Source organism: Sciurus carolinensis, chromosome 5 (genome assembly GCF_902686445.1).
Source record: "Sciurus carolinensis chromosome 5, mSciCar1.2, whole genome shotgun sequence".
In the NCBI taxonomy this organism is placed as follows: Eukaryota; Metazoa; Chordata; class Mammalia; order Rodentia; family Sciuridae; genus Sciurus; species Sciurus carolinensis.
Genome location: NC_062217.1, coordinates 146,128,162 through 146,140,579, shown reverse-complemented (window position 1 = coordinate 146,140,579; position 12,418 = coordinate 146,128,162). Strand labels below are relative to the sequence as shown.

At 43.5% G+C, this 12,418-nt stretch overlaps 1 pseudogene; it reads left to right on the top strand.

The window, feature by feature from the left end:
- The first annotated feature begins 4,038 nt into the window (after positions 1-4,038).
- LOC124985251 (bleomycin hydrolase-like) lies at positions 4,039-5,764 on the top strand (annotated as a pseudogene).
- The last annotated feature ends 6,654 nt before the right edge of the window (positions 5,765-12,418 follow it).

Below are 12,418 nucleotides of genomic sequence, written 5' to 3'. Positions count from 1 at the left end.
AAAAAGTTTCTTGCCCCAGATACCAGTGAACTCAGACTCCTTTTGGTATCAAATCAGTGGTTTTCCTTAACTCTTTTTTTCTTTCTTTATTCCTTTAGGTGTATTTCATCCTGGAGTTGGGTGGCAGTCTATTAAACATAGTCTGGCATCAGGTAGAGAGAGCAGAGCAGTGACCAGACACCTCCTTGTCACCTGTTAGTTCTGTGCTGTTTAAGAGAGGTGGTGAACACTCAGGAGATGCTATTTGGATAAATGGAATCAGTAACCCAAGGTGGTGTTCCGGCATGAGGCTATTGAGATATGTTTACCACATGCACATGCTTTTATATAGCTAGTCCCCTGGCATAGTTTGTGTGTGTATTTGGGTCTGTGTGTTTTGTTTATTTATTGAATATACTTTCCCTTGCTTTAAGGGTATTATAGGTCATTTTTCTTATAGAAGCTGTGATTCAGTTGGAAACCAGATTTGAGGAGTAAGCAGTATAACCTTTTACCTTTTAATATGTAACTATTCTGATCCTATGGAATCTTATGGAAAACACAGAAAAAAGCCCTTCCTTATTGTCACAGAAGGTCACGGACTTCCTTCTGATGTGCTGGGCAGATATTTTTGAGCCAGTATTTAACTAATTTTTTAACCTATAAGATGTTTTTTAAATTTGTTTTGTTGTGTTTATTTTTCATGTTGGAACATTCTCTTTGGACGTGTCTTTTCTTGTGACTTTTAAAGTTTTATTTCTTTCTGGGGTCAGCTGCCATGGGTTTTGTGTGGTGTCAGTATGGGGTAGTGTATTTGTGCCTAGGGTGTACAAGCATGAAAGCACAGACCACATTCTTGATTCAGATCTGCACTGGGTGAGCTCCACTGGCGGAATCAGTGGAAGCCAGAGGCACTGAGTTTCCAGCCTTTTACGACGATGGACTTTTGCAGTGGGACCAGTGAATCTGGTTTGAAAAACTTCACTGCAGCAGTTGAAAGGATCATACCTCTTTCAACTTGAGTCAGGGGAACAGGTAATGAATCATAAGTGAACCAGTTGTTCTTTCACAAAGGAGAACTCTTTACCTGGAATATCTACCTAGAGATAGGAATGTCAAGGGGACACCCTTGGGAGGTGGGGCAGTACAGGGCTAGGAACTGTGGTGACCACTGGGTGCTTTGTAGGTGACTGTTTTTTTGCCTACAAGGACGCCAGTTGACCTGAGTCAGAGCAGAGCCATTCTTCCCACCTGAGCAGGAGTTTTGGTTAGCTTTCTTCACAGGAGTCTATGGTAGCATACGGTTTAAAATGGCTGCTTTCCAGGGAAACTTGTGGTCATTGGGGCTGTGCCCTACAGTCTGGCCATGTGACCATGACATATGGGAGGCATCTTCGGGAACAGTGATCTCTAGACTCTGCTTAACAAGAGGCCGGAAGCTGATGGCTCCCTTCAGAAGTTTTATCTGTATAGAACTTTCCCAGCAGAGATCCTCATCCCTTTCCTCCTCTGCCCTGAAACCTTCACACTGAAGGATAAGACCTAGATTTAAAACTGGACACCAGCAGGACATTCCAAAATTTGGGGCAGATTTGGGTTCCTAAGATGCACAAACTCTTGCACCAGTGGTAATTAGCCCCATGGCAAACTCAGCTGTAGAAAGCTGGCCTTTCCAGAGATCTTGATGGAGGAGGGCTAGTGAGAAAGTGGAGCACAAATAGCCCCAGTGCCTGGGTTACCATGGAAACTGGAGTGTGTGAGGCCACAGCCAGAGCCAAAGAGCCATTGAGTTTGCCCCTTACATATTTAGGGACCAGCAGAACCTGCTGGGGAAAACATTCCCTCACCCCAGGGTCCTATGGTCCTAGCAAGGGTTGTTTTTGCACTATATGAACCTGTTCAACAACCGAAGCAAGGTTTCTTAAGAGAAAGTTTCACCATTTTTTATTCATTCTTATTTACTATATATATATATATATATGTATGTGTAATTGTAAAGAAACATTGTATGCATTGTCTTTCTTTTCTATTCATGTAATATTCTGAAATTAAATTTCTTTTATTTCATATTCACTGGTCTCTTAGTTTACATTGATGGGTTATTTTGAAGAGAGAGGTTGCCTCTGAATCTGAGGAACAGAAACCATTTAAGAAAGGCTCCTCTGGCCATTGTGGTGGCATACAGCCAACAATCCCAGTGATTCAGGAGGCTGAGGCAGGGGATTGTAAGCTCAAGGCAGCCTCAGTGACTTAGGTCATATCTTCAAAAAAAAAAAAAAAAAAAAAAAAAGGGAGTGTAGCTCAGTGGTAGAGCATCCATGGATCAATCCCCTGCACTGCTGAATAAATAAATAAATGTTCCTTTTGACTTGTTTTCCAGCTGGGCGGGTGGCTCAGAGGTAGTTGGACTTGGGGGCAGATAAGAAGTACAAGCCACTGGGCTGTTGAGCTGCCTGATATGATTGAGTGCTTTGCATAAATCTCAGTTTCTCACATAATATCTATTTTCTCACTTAAAAATAAGGAGTGAACCCAGAATAGCCAAAGCAGTCCTGAGCAGGAAGAGTGATGCAGGAGGTATCACAATACCAGACATTAAACTCCACTATAGAGCATAGTAACAAAAATGGCATGGTTTTGAGTCATGTAAATATACTATAGGTTCAAAAATGAAATTAAATCCATAAGGAGAAAATGAAATCTCTAAAAGTGAACAAAAACAGGAAAAAATGAACAATCCTGGGCAGGAAGAATGATGAAGGAGGTATTATAATACCAGACCTTAAACTCCACTATAGAGCAATAGTGACAAAAATAGCATGGTTTTGGCACTAAAATAGACAGGTAGACCAATGGTACAGAACAGAGGACACAGATACCAACCCACATAAGTACTGTTATCTCATACTAGACAAAGGTGCCAAAAACATACAATGGAGAAAAGATAGCCTCTTCAACAAATGGTGCTGGGAAAACTGGAGATCCATATGCAGTAAAATGAAATTAACCCCTATCTCTCACCCTGCTCTCACCCTGCACCAAACTCAACTCAAAGTGGATCAAGGATCTAGGATTTAGACCTGAGACCCTTCACCAAACAGAAGAAAAAGTGGACCCAAATCTTCATCATGTTGGCTTAGGACCAGACTTCCTTAGCAAGACTCCCAGAGCTCAAGAAATAAAAGCAAGAATCAGTAAGTGGGATGGATTCAAACTAAAAGGCTTTTTCTCAGCAAAGGAAGCAATCAATGATGTGAAAAGAGAGCCTACAGAGTGGGAGAAAACCTTTTCCATGCACACTTCAGACAGAGCACTAATCTCCAAGGTTTATAAAGAACTTAAAAAACTTTACACCAAAAATACAAAGAACTCAATCAATAAATGGGCTAAGGAACTGGGTGAATACTTCACAGAAGATATACAGGTGATCAACAAATATATGAAAAAGTGCTCATCATCTCTAGTAATTAGAGAAATGCAAATCAAAACCAACCTAAGATTTCATCTAACTCCAATAAGAACAGCTGTTATCAAGAACACAAGCAATAATAAGTGTTGGCGTGGATGTCGGGGGGAAAAAGGCACACTCATACATTGCTGGTGGAATTGCAAATTGGTGCAGCCACTCTGGAAAGCAGTGTGGAGATTCCTTAGAAAACTTGGAATGGACTCACATTTGACCTGCTATCCCACTCCTCGGTTTATACCCAAAGGACTTAAAATCAGCATGCTACAGTGATGCAGCCACATCAGTGGTCATAGCTGCACAGTTCACAATAGCTAGATTGTGGAACCAACCTAGATGCTCTTCAATTGACGAATGGATAAAGAAACTGTGGTGCCCCGGGCGGGGCCAACCCCGAAGGCGCTGACTCAGCAACGCAAGGGGGGAGTTTTGTCCCTCCGCGACCCCGTTTCTCTGGGCCTCAGCCACCACCGAGCCGGTTTCCTTTTTCCGGCGCTCCGGGTACTAGAGCCAGGTTGGGCCACCTAGGCAGCTGTCCGCGGTGCAACCCCAGCGTTCACCTGAAGAACCCTGGAAACTAACGTTACCCCACTGGGCAGCGTGGGCACCATGAACAACGCGGGTCTGAATTCGGAGAAGGTAGCTGCTCTGATTCAGAAACTGAATTCTGACCCTCAGTTCGTACTCGCCCAGAATGTCAGGACCACCCACGACCTGCTGGACATCTGTCTGAAGAGGGCCACCGTACAGGGTGCTCAGCATGTGTTCCAGCACGTTGTGCCTCAGGAAGGCAAGCCAGTCACCAACCAGAAGAGCTCAGGTTGAACGCTGTTATTTCTTCTTGAATGCTTTTGTGGACACAGCCCAGAAAAAAGAGCCAGAGGATGGGAGACTGGTGCAGTATTTGCTTATGAATCCTACAAATGATGGTGGGCAATGGGATATGCTTGTTATTATTGTTGAAAAATATGGTGTTGTCCCTAAGAAATGCTTCCCTGAATCTCATACAACAGAGGCAAGCAGACGGATGAATGATATTCTGAATCACAAGATGAGAGAATTCTGTATTCGACTACGGAACCTGGTGCATAGTGGAGCAACTAAGGGAGAAAGCTACGCAGGACTTCATGATGGAGGAGATATTCCGTGTGGTGTGCATCTGTTTGGGTAATCCACCAGAGACATTCACCTGGGAGTATCGAGACAAAGATAAAAATTATCACAAGATTGGCCCCATAACACCCTTGGAGTTTTACAGAGAACATGTCAAGCCACTCTTCAATATGGAAGATAAGATATGTTTCGTGAATGACCCACGGCCCCAGCACAAGTACAACAAACTCTACACAGTAGATTACTTAAGCAATATGGTTGGAGGGAGAAAAACTCTATATAACAACCAGCCTATTGACTTCTTGAAAAAGATGGTTGCTGACTCCATCAAAGATGGAGAGGCTGTGTAGTTTGGCTGTGATGTTGGAAAACACTTCAATGGCAAGCTGGGCCTCAGTGACATGAATGTCTATGATCATGAGTTAGTGTTTGGCGTCTCCTTGAAGAACATGAATAAAGCCGAGAGGTTGGCTTTTGGTGAGTCACTTATGACCCATGCCATGACCTTCACTGCTGTCTCAGAGAAGGATGATCAGGATGGTGTATTCGTGAAATGGAGAGTGGAAAATTCGGGGCTGGGGAGATAGCTCAGTCGGTAGAGTGCTTGCCTTGTAAGCACAAGGCCCTGGGTTCCATCCCCAGCACCCAAAAAAAAAAAAAAAAAAAAAAAAAAAAAAAAAAGAAGAGAGTGGAAAATTCATGGGGTGAAGACCATGGCCACAAAGGTTACCTGTGCATGACCGACGAGTGGTTCTCTGAATATGTCTATGAGGTGGTGGTGGACAGGAAGCATGTCCCTGAAGAGGTGCTGGCTGTGCTAGAGCAGGAGCCCATCATCCTGCCAGCATGGGACCCCATGGGGGCTTTGGCTGAGTGATACTGCCTTGGTTCTTTCCTCCTCCCTTGGGACCTGATGTAGCTGCAAAGGACAGATCCAGGGACTGAAGCCAAAGTTACACAGGTGACTGTGTATTTCCACAGGACACAGTCAGACTCTTGGATTTCTAGTCTCCTCCAGGAACCTCTTCGGGAAGTGTGCTTTATGCTGAAACAAAATATTCATAAAGAAAAAAAAAAGGGAAAGATCAGGTCATATTATCTACTCCTCATCTCCAACAGCTCAGGATCTCTTAGCATTTTAATCAGATGTAATTGTCTTAACTCTGTCAAAAAGGTCTTCGGTGGGACTGGGATGTATAGCTCAGTGGCAGAGCGCTTGCTTAGCATGAGCCAGGCCCTGGGTTCAATCTCCAGTGCCAGAAGAAAAAAAAGCCTTCAGTGTCTGTTGTCATAGAGATCACTGAGGTGTGTGGAAAGAAAATGGACCTAATACTCCTTTCTAGTGCAGAGTTGGGGAGGGTCACGTAAGATTTGAACTCTCTAAACTGCATGCTGCCTCACAGATCACCGTCCTTCCTAGATGGCAGTCACTGAATTCAGTTTTTTCAAGGTAATTTCATGTGCCTCTTATAGCTCAAGAATGGGAGGTTGATCAGATCCGACATGATTCCTTCCTGTTGTTCTGAACTGTGGGGGTACAGCTCTGCTTGAGTTAGGTTAACCAGAGGCCTGGAGAAAGTGGGTGGGAGAACCACCAGTACCTGTCATGATCTCAGTTCTCATCATTAGGGGGAGCTCCAGCCAAATGGTTTAGCCTCTGCCTCTGAGTTGGGGGTTGGGTGGCAGGAAAAGGTGATATTCATTCTCTCTGACAACTAGATGGTGCTGAGAAGCTTTTGAATAAAACTCTTTGCTAAATGAAAAAAAAAAAAAAAAGAAACTATGGTATATATATGCAATGGAATACTACTCAGCCATAAAGAAGAATAAAATTATGGCATTTGCTGATAAATGGATGGAGTTGAAGAATATCATGCTAAGTGAAATAAACCAATCCCCAAAACCAAAGACCGAATGTTTTCTCTGATAAGTGGATGATGATACATAACGGGTGGGGTGGGGTGGCAGGGGGTAAGAGAAGAATGGAGGAACTTTAGATTGTGTAGAGGGAAATGGGGTGGAAGGGGGTGGGGGAAGGAAAATAGTGAACTGAGACATTACCCTATGCACATGTATGATTACATGAATGGTGTGAATCTACATTATGTACAACCATAGAAATGAAAAGTTTTACCCCATTTGTGTACAATGAATCAAAATACAATCTGTAAAAATAAAAAGTGTTAAAAGGAAAGGGAGGGGAGAGGAAAGTCATTGATGAAGAAATTGAAAAGAAATTTTAAAAAATTGAAAATGAATGAGAGATACAGGAATAGTAAATACTAGATGTTTAGACAAATCTTGTTGAAATGTTTCTGTCTTTCTTTTTGGGCTGCTGTAACAATACCACAGACTTGGGTGGCTTATAAACAAGCCAAATTGCCAGGTAGGGTGGCCTTCCTAGAGTTCCAGCTCCTTGGGAGGCTGAGGAAGGAGCATTGCTTGAGCCCAGGAGTTCCAGACCAACCTTAGACTTTGCCTCAAAACCCAAACCCAAACCCAAACCCCGCAATGAAACACAAAAACAAGCACAAATTTGTTTTTCTTTCAGGAGACTGGGACATCCAAGATCAGGGTGCTGGTAGAGTTGGTGTCTGTTGAGTCCCTGCTTCCTGGTTCATAGCTGCCATCTTTTCTCTGTAACTCACATGGCAGAAGGGACAAGGATTTCTTTGGGGCTTCTTTTATAAGGGTAGTAACCCCATTCTTGAGGGCTTTATCCTCATTACCTAATCATCTCTCAAAGACCCCCCACCTTCAAATAACCTTACATTGGGGATTAGATTTCATCATGAATTTGTGGGGAACACAGATTCTTGGTTTATTGTAGCTATTGCTCATTAAGTGATTTTAGGTATGTTCCTGAACCCTGTGTCCCCTCACCTGTAAGGTGGGGATCGGTATCCATGTCAACAATGCTAACGTGCTCAGTGGGTGAACAGATAGAAGGCCAGGGTTTCATTTGGAATTTCTGGCTGTGCTTCAGGAGAGCATTTGTCCCTGTGCTTCTATGTGAAGTTTTGTGTCTATTTGCATTTTTCCGGGGAAGAGATTTCAGAGCTTTCACAAGAGTCTCAGAGGAGTCCTTGACCACTAAAATACTGAGAACTGCTAGCCTGTAACAGTGCTGGCAGATGGCGAGTATTCATTAAATGTTAATTCTCTCTGCCAAGGATTAATTTTATAATCAGCAGGATATTGATGCTGATGTAGTTACTTTGATAACAAAAAAGCTACTTAAATCCTGAATAGAAATAAAAGCTCCTCAGTTGTCTTGACTCTGAACTACCCATGTGCTCCTCTGTAAGTCTTGGTCACCTTCACTGCTTAGGTGCTGCTGAGAACTACCTGTTTTCTCCATCTGCCAGGACTTTACAGTTTTATTTACTGTAAAGAAAGGAGTCACGTCTGCTCCCTGAAAGTGAAGGAGGGAGAGGTTTAAATAAAACTGGTAATGCCAAGGAAAAGAAAATGGGCTGGAGAGGACAAGAGGTATTTTGAAAAATAGGAGGAGGATCATCATGCTTTTGAGTGTTCAGCATGTACTCTCTGATCACAGAAAGGAATGAAGAGGTAGACATGCACTAAATAGTGGAAAGAAAAGAGAGGAAAACTGGAAATTGGGAAGAGCCTTGCTGTGGTCTCCCTCTCCTCCTGGGCCGATTCCACCTCCTTCGCCTGCTGGTGTGCTGGCCCACTTTTGCTCCTACCTGCGTTCTTGAATTGGAGGCCTGCAGGGTGCTGGAATGGTGAAGGCTGAACCCCAGGCTATGGTTAAGCATGGAAGACATCATTTAGATGCTTCTTGGAGGCCAGTCTCTTGAACAAAAAAAATGGATTGAGCAGAGGCCAAGCCTAGTTCAGCTTGAATGTTAATATCTTAATGCTTTATCAGCAGCATCCAGTGCCCAGATCCTGAGTCTTGTACTTGAAATCAGGATTAAGGTGAGCAGGAGGATCCATTGGTGTCATTGCTAGCTTCCCCTTTATATTCCCAGAAATACGTTGTATTATTGTCAATGCCTTGGTATTGAAGAATGCTTCATTCATTTGAACCACATCTGTGGGCAGAAGAGAAAGGAAACCACTGTCTGGAAATTGTGAGCCTGAGGGTCAGAGAAGCCCAGGAGGTGGAGCCAGTGGGCTAGAAAAGAGTCAACGTTCAAAGCTGAGGAGGTGAGCCTCTTTTGGGGACTCATGTACCAACCTGGGGCGGGGGAATGTCAATTTTCCACATGGATACAGCTGAGGCTCTCTTGACTCAAGGCCATGGCAAGTACAAATTTAAAGTGGTGCATAAGATTGCTGCATTTCTCATCATATTTTCATGATCTGTGTCCACTGGCAATGACTCAGAGGGGAAAATAATAGCCCTCAAAGGAAAAATATTGATGTGCTATGCAGTCACGTTGCCCAGTGATGAGGGTGTGTTCTGAGAAATGCACAATTAGACAATTTTGCTGTTGTATGAACATTGTAGTGCGTTGCACGAACCTGCATGACCTGGGTCAATTTCCCTGTGGCCTCTGCGATGGGGCCTCGAGGCCATCAAGAGACATGGTAAACACGAGCTGTGTGAAGCTGCTGCCAGGGCAGCATGGAATACCGCTGGACAGTGAGCTGTTCTCTTCAATAAATAGAAGGAGTTCACTCTAAAAAAACAGTATAGTAAATACACCAGTAACGAAGTTTATCATTATTATCAAGTATTACGTACTGTACATAATTGTATGTGTTATACTTTTTTGTGACTGGAAGCAAAGGAGGTTTACACCAGCACCACCACAAATGTGCAATGCATGTGTTGCTCCATGTATGACAGAGACAACATCTCCAGGCAACAGGAATTTTTCAGCTCTGTAATAACCTCATGGGATCACTGTTATCTATGCAATCTGGAGCATGTCTGTAGCACATGTCTGTATGTGGATATATTTTAAGTCATATGTCTAGCCTTAAAGAATGAATCATGCTGGGTGCTGTAGGGCATGCCTGTGGGAGGCTGAGGTGAGAGGGTTGCAAGTTGGAGGCCAGACTCAGCAATTTAGTGAGACCTCCTCAAAATAAAAAATAAAAAGGACCGGGAGTGTAGTTCCCAGTGGTAGAATACCCCTGGTTCAGTCCCCAGTATGAAAAAAAGGACTGAATCACAAATTTAAACATCTTAAGTATAAGTACTATATGTGCTTAATGGTTAACTCTCAAATAGGGAGCTCCTGCCCTATCATGTTGCATTGAGAGCCCAGAGCAGCACGTCAGCATACTGTAAGCGTGAGAAAAGCAGAGGTTCTTCCTTGGATGACAATTCAATATTCTGTTCACTTCTACAGCAGTGAGTGTGTTAAATAGAAGATTCTATTTGTGGACCTGAAACTGCCACCCTGGAACAACCTGTACTTCTTTATAAAGTAGCATTCTTTAGGTGATGTATCCCATGTGACTGTCCCATCAGGGCTGCACTGTATTTGAGGAGCTGTCCAGCAATCACTGTGATAAGAACATTTCAACCTAAAGGCAAATGCCACAGTTTTATAGAGTGCCATCGTGTTCTATTTGCCCACAGTTCAATTTAAAAAGCTGCCCATGAATTTTTCACTGGTTATTCTCTACGTGATCGCTTGAAATGAAATATGACAAGTCATAGTCATATTTCATTTTAAGTACTTAACAGCCACATGTCACTACCCCATTGGACAGAGCTGTCTTCAGGGATAACACTCAGCCACATGTGCCTGTAATCACCACTTCTGCCACTAGATGGCGCAGGTGCTCTGCCTCGCTTACCTAAGCATTAGGCCTAAGAGATTGGGTGGGGATTTCACTTAAATATTCCTGTCTTTGACTTATATGTTTAAATTTTAGCCAGAAGTGAGTCTGAAAGATTCCAAACCATTAAAAACTTACTCTAGAAATAAACACACATAGCTGGGCCTTTGTCTGGGGCCAATCATATAATTGAGAGTCCTACAAGTTAACGCCCATGTATAATACACTTTATTAAAAGATAAATAATAAAAACATGCACATTTAAAGCTTACACATACATTATTAAAACTTAATAGTAAGTTGGGCATGATGGTACATGAGACAGGAGGATCGCAAGTTTGAGGTCAAGCCTGTCTCAAAATTAAAAAAACAGAAAAAGTGCTGAAGATATAGGTCAGTGGTAGAGTGCTAGCCTAGCATGTGGAAGGCCCAAGGTTCAACCCCCAGTTCTGCAAAAACAAAAAACCAAAAACACAGCATCTGCAGCAATTGTTTAGAACTTAGGTGAGCAAAAGTGTTTTTTTTTTTTTTTTTTGCATTTTCTTACATTGTTTAGAATTGAAGGTTATGGGCCTATAAGAAGACCAACTACTGATTATTTAAACAATTCCCTCTTGTTGACTGCACCCAAGGGGAAAGGAGTCCCATCACACTCCCCTTGGTCCAACGCTGGTGCTACTACCCTGGAGTTCCCATTTCATTTCAAGAATGGGGAAACAGCCCCAAGAGGCAAAGAGCCCCCATTCCTGTCACACAGGTGCTAGTGCTATACCTGGAGCTAGGTTTCAGATGTCCCAGACTCTGTCCAGTGCTTGACACTGTGTTGTTGAATGGTAATAGTTGCGGCCATCTCTAATTTCTCATGCCTCTGTAGACAGAATGTCCTGTGCCTGAGAGCCCAGCCCCTCTTGTGCCATTTACAGGCTGAAGACTTATCTATGACTGGACCCAGAAGAGGCCCTCAGAAAATTACAGAGCTAATGAGGAAAGGAAGGAAGAAAAATAACCCCTAGGCATTGTAGAAGTTTATCATTCCTGGAAATGGGGCCAGTCAGCCAGTCAGCTGGTGGCAGACTGATTACACAGGACCTTTTCCATCATGGAGGGGCATCAGTTTTGTCTTCATTGGAACACTTATTCTGGCTATGGATTTGCCAGCCCTTCCTGAAATACTTCTGCCAGCCTCACCATCTGTGTGTTCACGGAGTACCTCAGTTGTGGTCATGGTACTCTGTGTAACATTGCTTCTGACCAGGGAGCTCACTTCGAAGCAAAGGAAGTTCAGCAGTGGACTTGCCCTCATGTGAATCCACTAGCTTAATCACAGGCCCTGTAGCCCAGAAGCAGCTGGCCTGATGGCTCTGTGATATAGCCAGCTGAGACTTGGTTATGGCACTATTTGGTCTGGAAAGTCAGGGTTCTGTCTTACAGGATGCTTGGAATCTGAGACTGTTTTTCCATGGAAATCCAGTGGCAGGGATGGGAGGGGTCTGCTCACTATTTCGGCATTCTTTCCTCCTGCTCCAGCAACTCTGAGCGGCTGGCTCCGTGGCTTGCTTTCTGATGGGGGAAGGTTGGGGGAAAGTTGCTTCAAGGGATGTGATCACGTTCTGTTGAATGGAGCTTGCACTTGGCTCCTCTTGCCTCTGAACCAAAGGGAAAGAGGCTTGCTGCTATAAATAGGGGAAGAAGAAACATGCCTCCAACCTTGGGGGCACCTTTTGGTCTTTCCATGCTCATACTAGAAGTTAATAGTAAACTATAGCAACCAGCCAAAGTTGGCGCCACTAAGGATTCAGACCTTGCAGCAGTGAAGTTCAGAGTCACCCCAAAGGTAGAGGACTTGAGAAGCTCAGGTCTTGGTGGAAGGTAGAGGGAGCCTAGGACACGTGAAGGAAGATGGACACTATGAATATCAACTATGGAGTTGCAGCCATTGACTGGGGACTCTGTCAGTTCTGCGTATTTTCACCTTCTTCTGTGCGTGTGTTAGTGCATTAATGAATTTCTTTTTTCTTCTTGTTTTATATGTGAATTATTGTTAGGTTAACATTACAAATTTATTTGGGTGGGTCTATGACTGAATTTGAGGAA